Raw genomic sequence first — 6,574 nt, 5'->3', positions numbered from 1 at the left:
AGACTCACTGTGGTTGTTTTTAAAACTGGAGGTGACCTGGTGACCAGAGACTACAGAGAATGAATATTTGCCTGTACATAGTTAAGCTGTTATTTTGCCCACAAATGCTTAACACAAGTTACACATTATAATATCACTCTGCAAAGTATGCCAGTCTTGCCTGCTCAAACTACGCTGCTCAAAGAAGACCAAAAAAGCAGCCAAAACTGAACTCACCTGGTCCACAGCCAAGAACAATATACCGGCTTACACATGATATTTTAATACAGATGGGACAATAATTAAACCTTACAGGGCGTACATGTCAGGTTCACACAGTTGAGCAAATTCATTTTGAAACTATTTGAACAGTATATCATTATTCCAAGTACGACACTAAGATACAGCAGTCAGGAACCCATACTCCATGCAAAAAAGAATATTTCACTCACCCCCAAAGCCAAATTTTACACAGATCATTAAAGGCCCTTTTCCAGCAAAGGCAGGACTGTGAAATTATATCTTAATTATAATGTTAATTAATTAAACAGTGGCAGCTCACAATAAGCCAGAGCAATCCCTCCAAGTGTGACATGGCACTCAGAAGTTTAATCATGTGTGCCCCCCTTTACTACTGATGACCAATATATATATATATATATGTATACACACACACGTGTGTGTGTGTGTATATTTTGACCCTAACCCTGGGTCAAAATCAAAACTCAAGAAGTATCCTTCACTGCAAACATCAACGCTGTGGATAAAAACAAAGTTCACCAGGGAAGACACAAAGGATAACTGTTTACCAATTCTGGACTGTGCTGTGCACATTGAAGGGAATGGAAACCTCAACATTTAAGTTTACCGGAAGCCCACACATTCACAGACACATACGGACTAGTACCTCCTCTTTTACGCCCATCACCCTCTGGAACACAAACGTGGAGTAATCCGGACCCTACAACACCAGGCAAAAATATTCCCTCTAAGCCTGAAGGGAAAAAGAAGGAACACACACATGTAAAGAAAGCTCTTAAAACATGTGATCTTAATTGGGCATTTATCAAGTCAGCAAAGATGCACAGAAAAGAAGATCAGACACCAACTAAGGAGAATAAGAAGAATAAGTGGAACAACGTTGTCATCCCCTCTGTAGCCGGTGTATCATAGAAACTCAGGAGAGTTTTCTCCAAGCACGACATCCCAGTTTACTTCAGACCCAGCAACACACTCAGACACAAACTGGTCTATCCCAAAGACAAAACTCCAAAACACAGACTTAACAACGTGGTGTATGCTGTACAGTGCAGCGAGGAATGTCCAGACCTCTACATTGGAGAGACCAAACAGCCACTTCACAACCGCATGGCACAACATAGAAGAGCCACCTCCACAGGACAAGACTCAGCAGTCCATCTGCATCTAAAGGACAAAGCTCACTCTTTTGAGGATGCCAATGTTCACATATTGGACACAGAAGACAGATGGTTTGAAAGAGGAGTGAAAGAAACATCTATGTCCACTGTGAGTGACCATCTTTGAACAGAGGCGGTGGCTTATGACACCACCACTCTGCCATCTATTATCCAGTGTTGAGATTCCTTCCCAGACGCCTTAACGCCCACTCACATCCTGGGCCATCTGACCTCAGGAAATCACATGATAGGGTGGGGTTAGGTTTCACAATGGGTTCACACGAAACCTTGGCTGATTGTGACCTACATCCGTTTTCACACCTTGGCTTGTGTGATTAGGTAGAGGATCAATAGGGGGTCTTTGACCCTTTAGGGGACATTCCCATAGGGTTTAAAATCTGGGACTCTCCACCAATTCCTCTTAGAACTGAAGAAGCTTCTCATCTTCAAAGAAACTTAAAGAATTCCAGGCTCTTTTCTTTCCAAGTTCCTTAGAGTATGATGACCTAGATGACCAATGTTGGGGAGTAACGGAGCCTGACACGGAACCTGACGTATTTGCCAGAGTTCCCTTTACTACGGTTCGGAGCCGCGCACCTGTTTTATATATGCGCGGAATAGTTTTCTATATGAGATCGCTGCAAAAAGTGCAGCCTTACCTCATGTCCACCCTACTGTTACTCATATTAAGATTTAAAAATCTAGTTGGTATCGGTATGGCGCGTAACCTTCAGTAATAGTAATAAATCACACAGCAATAGTACATTCACGTTACTCTCATTGAGTTTTATGCAAGTAGAGGTGACACAGGCTGCGAGATTGAGACACGGGCATTAGAGCCTCTTAATGCGTGTTTTGTTTGGGTTTCCACCGGCGTGGAATTACCAAAAATAGAGAGGGCATAGCCGAACATATGAAACAGGAAAGACCGCCGTATAATCCATTTATTTCAACAAAGTAACTGTATTCTGAATACCACCTTTTTAAACGGTAACTGTAACTGAAAAGTTACTCATATTTTGTATTTTAAATACATAACGTCGGTGCATGTATTCTGTTACTTCCCAACACTGCCAAAGTATATAATGGATTTCTTCTCCATAACCATGGCATGTCTGCAGCTTAAACTGTCAGACAAGAAAGAAAAAGTCTCTGTTTGTGACATAGAAGGCCACAGGAAAAAGAGTAAATCAGCTATTAACACAATTGATGCTATCTCAGAGAGAACAGACAACCTTTAACCATCTTCAGCATTATGTCAAAAATGCTGATGAAACCAAAGCTGAAAAACTCCTGCGTTTCTGCACTGGGTCTTCTGTCATCTGTGCTGTGGTGACAAAATTCTCATGTGCTTTAATGCTGAAACTGGGCTCAAGTTTCAGCATTAAAGCACCATGCACTGACAGTTCTTATCCTGAATTTCGCACCGAGTTTGACAATGTCCTTTCCAGCAATTACTTTGAAATGGACATCATTTGAAGTTGATGGGAGTACTAATGGTTACAGCTGTAAATGTTATAATTATAGAATAGAATAGAATAGAATTCAACATTATTGTCATTGCACATGCACAGGTACAGGGCAACGAAATGCAGTTTGCATCCATCCAGAAGTGCTTTAGCCGTGATATAGATATTATGGTATGTTATAATGTACACGGTATGAAGTATGTTATGAATATGCTATAAGTATGTACAGGCTGTAGTGAGTGCAAGCTATGTACAGGCTATGAACAGGATATAAATATGAAAAACTATACAGAAATATGAGATATACAGTTATACAGAAATGTGAACTATGCAAGTTATAAACAGTTGTAGGATTAAAAATTATTGTATGTACAGAATGATTATTTACACAGAACTATACAGTAGTGCAGTTAAGATAAGTGAGATATGTGGATAATTTCTACAGAGGCTATATAAAGTGCTAGTGGTTGTGAGTAGTGGTTCAGTCCATGTTATTATTGTGTGTTTGAGGGTACGGTTGTCCATTGTGTGTGTGTGTAGGTGGTTGTGGGTGTGTGTATGTTCAGTCCATGAGTTTAACGTGGGTCAGATGTCAGGAGGCAGAGTTCAGGAGTCTGACAGCTGTGGGGAAGAAGCTGTTCCGGTACCTGGTGGTCTTAGTCCAGAGGCTCCTGTAGCGCCTCCCAGAGGGCAGGAGGGTGAAGAGTCAATGTGATGGGTGACTGGGGTCTTTGATGATTTTCCCAGCCTTTTTCAGACACCGCTTCCTGTAGATGTCCTTTATGGCAGGAAGTGGTGCTCCGGCGATGCGCTGGGCAGTTTTCACGACCCTCTGCAACGCCTTCCGGTCCGAGGCAGAGCAGTTCCCGTACCAGACTGTTATACAGTTGGTCAGGATGCTCTCGATGGTGCAGCGATAGAAGTTCACCAGGATGTCTGAGGACAGGTGGTTCTTCCTCAGAGTCCTCAAGAAGAAGAGGCGCTGGTGAGCCAGCTTGGAGCAGTTGGTCATCCAGATGAGATCCTCGGAGATGTGGACTCCCAGGAACTTGAAGCTGTTCACACGCTCCACAGCCGTCCCCTTAATGTGGATGGGTGGATGTGGGTCAGCATTCCTCCTGTAGTCCACGATGAGCTCCTTAGTCTTCTCGGTGCTAAGCAGCAGGAGCAGGTTGTTTGTGTTGCACCACTCAGCCAGACGATCCACCTCCTCCCTGTAGGCGGTCTCGTCGTTGTCACTGATGAGGCCAATCACCGTGGTGTCATCTGCAAACTTAATGATGGTGCTGAAACCATCAGCAGGTCTGCAGTCATGGGTGAAGAGGGAGTAGAGGAAAGGGCTCATGAACTGAGTAGCTTTTCTGCTTAGCAATTTAATTAAAAACTTTTAGATACATTCCTTCTTCATAGTATAATCTTCACGTGCTTCATCTGAAGCACCCTTTCTGTGTACTCACTACCTAATTTATAGCCAAAGTATTCACTCACTGTCTCTTTACTGTTTCGCTAGCTTAGCTTAGCTCGTAGCCGACTCGTTAGCACCATGGCTACTTCACCTGTCCCTCCTGCACTTTCCTGCTCATTGTGTCAGATGTTTAGTTACTCCTCGGCCTCCTTTAGCAGTAATGATACCTGTAACAAATGTAGCATATTTGCAGCTCTGGAGGCCAGGATTACTGAATTGGAGACTTGGCTTCGCACCCTTCATTCACCTGTAGCTAGCCAGGCCCCTGTAGCTGGTGCAGCCAAAGATAGCGCAGGCCCGGCTAGCTGTTCCCCAGCAGACCCCAAGCAGCTGGGGAAAGAGGGCGGCTGGGTGACGGTGAGGAGGAAGCATAGTCTTAAACAGAAGCCCCAGGTACACCACCAACCTGTTCATGTGTCTAACCGTTTTTCCCCACTCGGCGACACACCCGCCGGGGGTCAAACTCTGGTAATTGGTGATTCTGTTCTCAGACACGTGAAACTAGAGACACCGGCAACCATAGTCAATTGTCTTCCAGGGGCCAGAGCAGGCGACATTGAAGGAAATTTAAAACTGCTGGCTAAGGGTAAACGTAAATACAGTAAGATCATAATTCACGTCGGCAGTAATGACACCCGGTTACACCAATTGGAGGTCACTAAAATCAATATTGAATCGGTGTGCAACTTTGCCAAAACAATGTGGGACTCTGTAGTTTTCTCTGGTCCCCTCCCCAATCAGACCAGGAGTGACATGTTTAGCCGCATGTTCTCCTTAAATTGCTGGCTGTCTGAGTGGTGTCCCAGAAACGATGTGGGCTTCATAGATAATTGGCAAACCTTCTGGAGGAAACCTGGTCTTGTTAGGAGAGACGGCATCCATCCCACTTTGGATGGAGCAGCTCTCATTTCTAGAAATATGGACAAATTTATTAAACCCCCCAAAATATGACTATTCAGAGTTGGGACCAGGAAGCAGAGTTGCAGTCTTACACGCCTCTCTGCAGCTTCTCTCCTCCTGCTACCCCCCCAAAAACCCATCTCCATTGAGACTGTGGCAGCTCCCAAACAGACAAAAAACAAACTAAAAACCAGCAATAAACAACTTAAACATAAAAAATCACAAAGAAAGAACAATACAGTATCCACATCTGAACCAAAGAGTAAAACAGTGAAATGTGGATTATTAAATATTAGGTCTCTCTCCTCCAAGTCTCTGTTAGTACGTGACTTAATAATTGATCAACAAATCGATTTACTCTGCCTTACAGAAACCTGGTTGCAGCCGGATGATTATGTTAGTTTAAATGAATCAACACCCCCGAGTCATTCTAACTACCAGAAACCTCGAAGCACAGGCCGAGGGGGCGGTGTGGCAGCAATTTTTCACACCAGCCTATTAATTAACGAAAGACCCTGACAGACTTTTAATTCATTTGAAAGCCTGATGCTTAGCCTCGTCCACCCCAGCTGTAAAACTCAGAAACCAGTCTTACTTGTTATCATCTATCGTCCACCTGGGCCTTACACAGAGTTTCTCTCTGATTTCTCAGACTTTTTATCTGATTTAGTGCTCAGCTCAGATAAAATAATTATTGTGGGTGATTCTAACATCCATGTAGATGCTAAAAATGACAGCCTCAACATCGCATTTAATCTGTTATTAGACTCAATTGGCTTCTGTCAAAATGTAAAAGAACCCACCCACCACTTTAATCATACTCTAGATCTTGTTTTAACATTGTGACACCAACGTTCCGGAGTCACAATGTTCCACCAACGTTCCAGCAGCGTTCCACCAATGTTCCCCCAACATTCCGGAGTCACAATGTTCCACCAACATTCCCCCAACGTTCCCCCAACATTCCCCCAATGTTCCCCCAACGTTCCCCAACGTTCCGGAGTCCCAACGTTCCACCAACGTTCACCCAAACTTCCCCCAACATTCCGGAGTCACAACGTTCCACCAACGTTCCACCAACGTTCTGGAGTCACAACGTTCCACCAACGTTCCACCAACATTCCCCAACATTCCGCAGTTCCAACATTCCCAAGTTCCAACATTCCCCAACATTCCCCAACATTCCGGAGTTCCAACATTCCCCAACATTCCCGAGTTCCAAGATTCCCCAAGATTCCCGAGTTCCAACATTCCCGAGTTCCAACATTCCGCAGTTCCAACATTCCCCAACATTCCCGAGTTCCAAGATTCCCCAACATTCCCGAGTTCCAACATTCCCGAGT

Source organism: Oreochromis niloticus, linkage group LG16 (assembly GCF_001858045.2).
Source record: "Oreochromis niloticus isolate F11D_XX linkage group LG16, O_niloticus_UMD_NMBU, whole genome shotgun sequence".
Classification (NCBI taxonomy): domain Eukaryota; kingdom Metazoa; phylum Chordata; class Actinopteri; order Cichliformes; family Cichlidae; genus Oreochromis; species Oreochromis niloticus.
The sequence above is the reverse complement of the archived record's forward strand: the minus strand, read 5'-3'. Positions refer to the sequence as shown.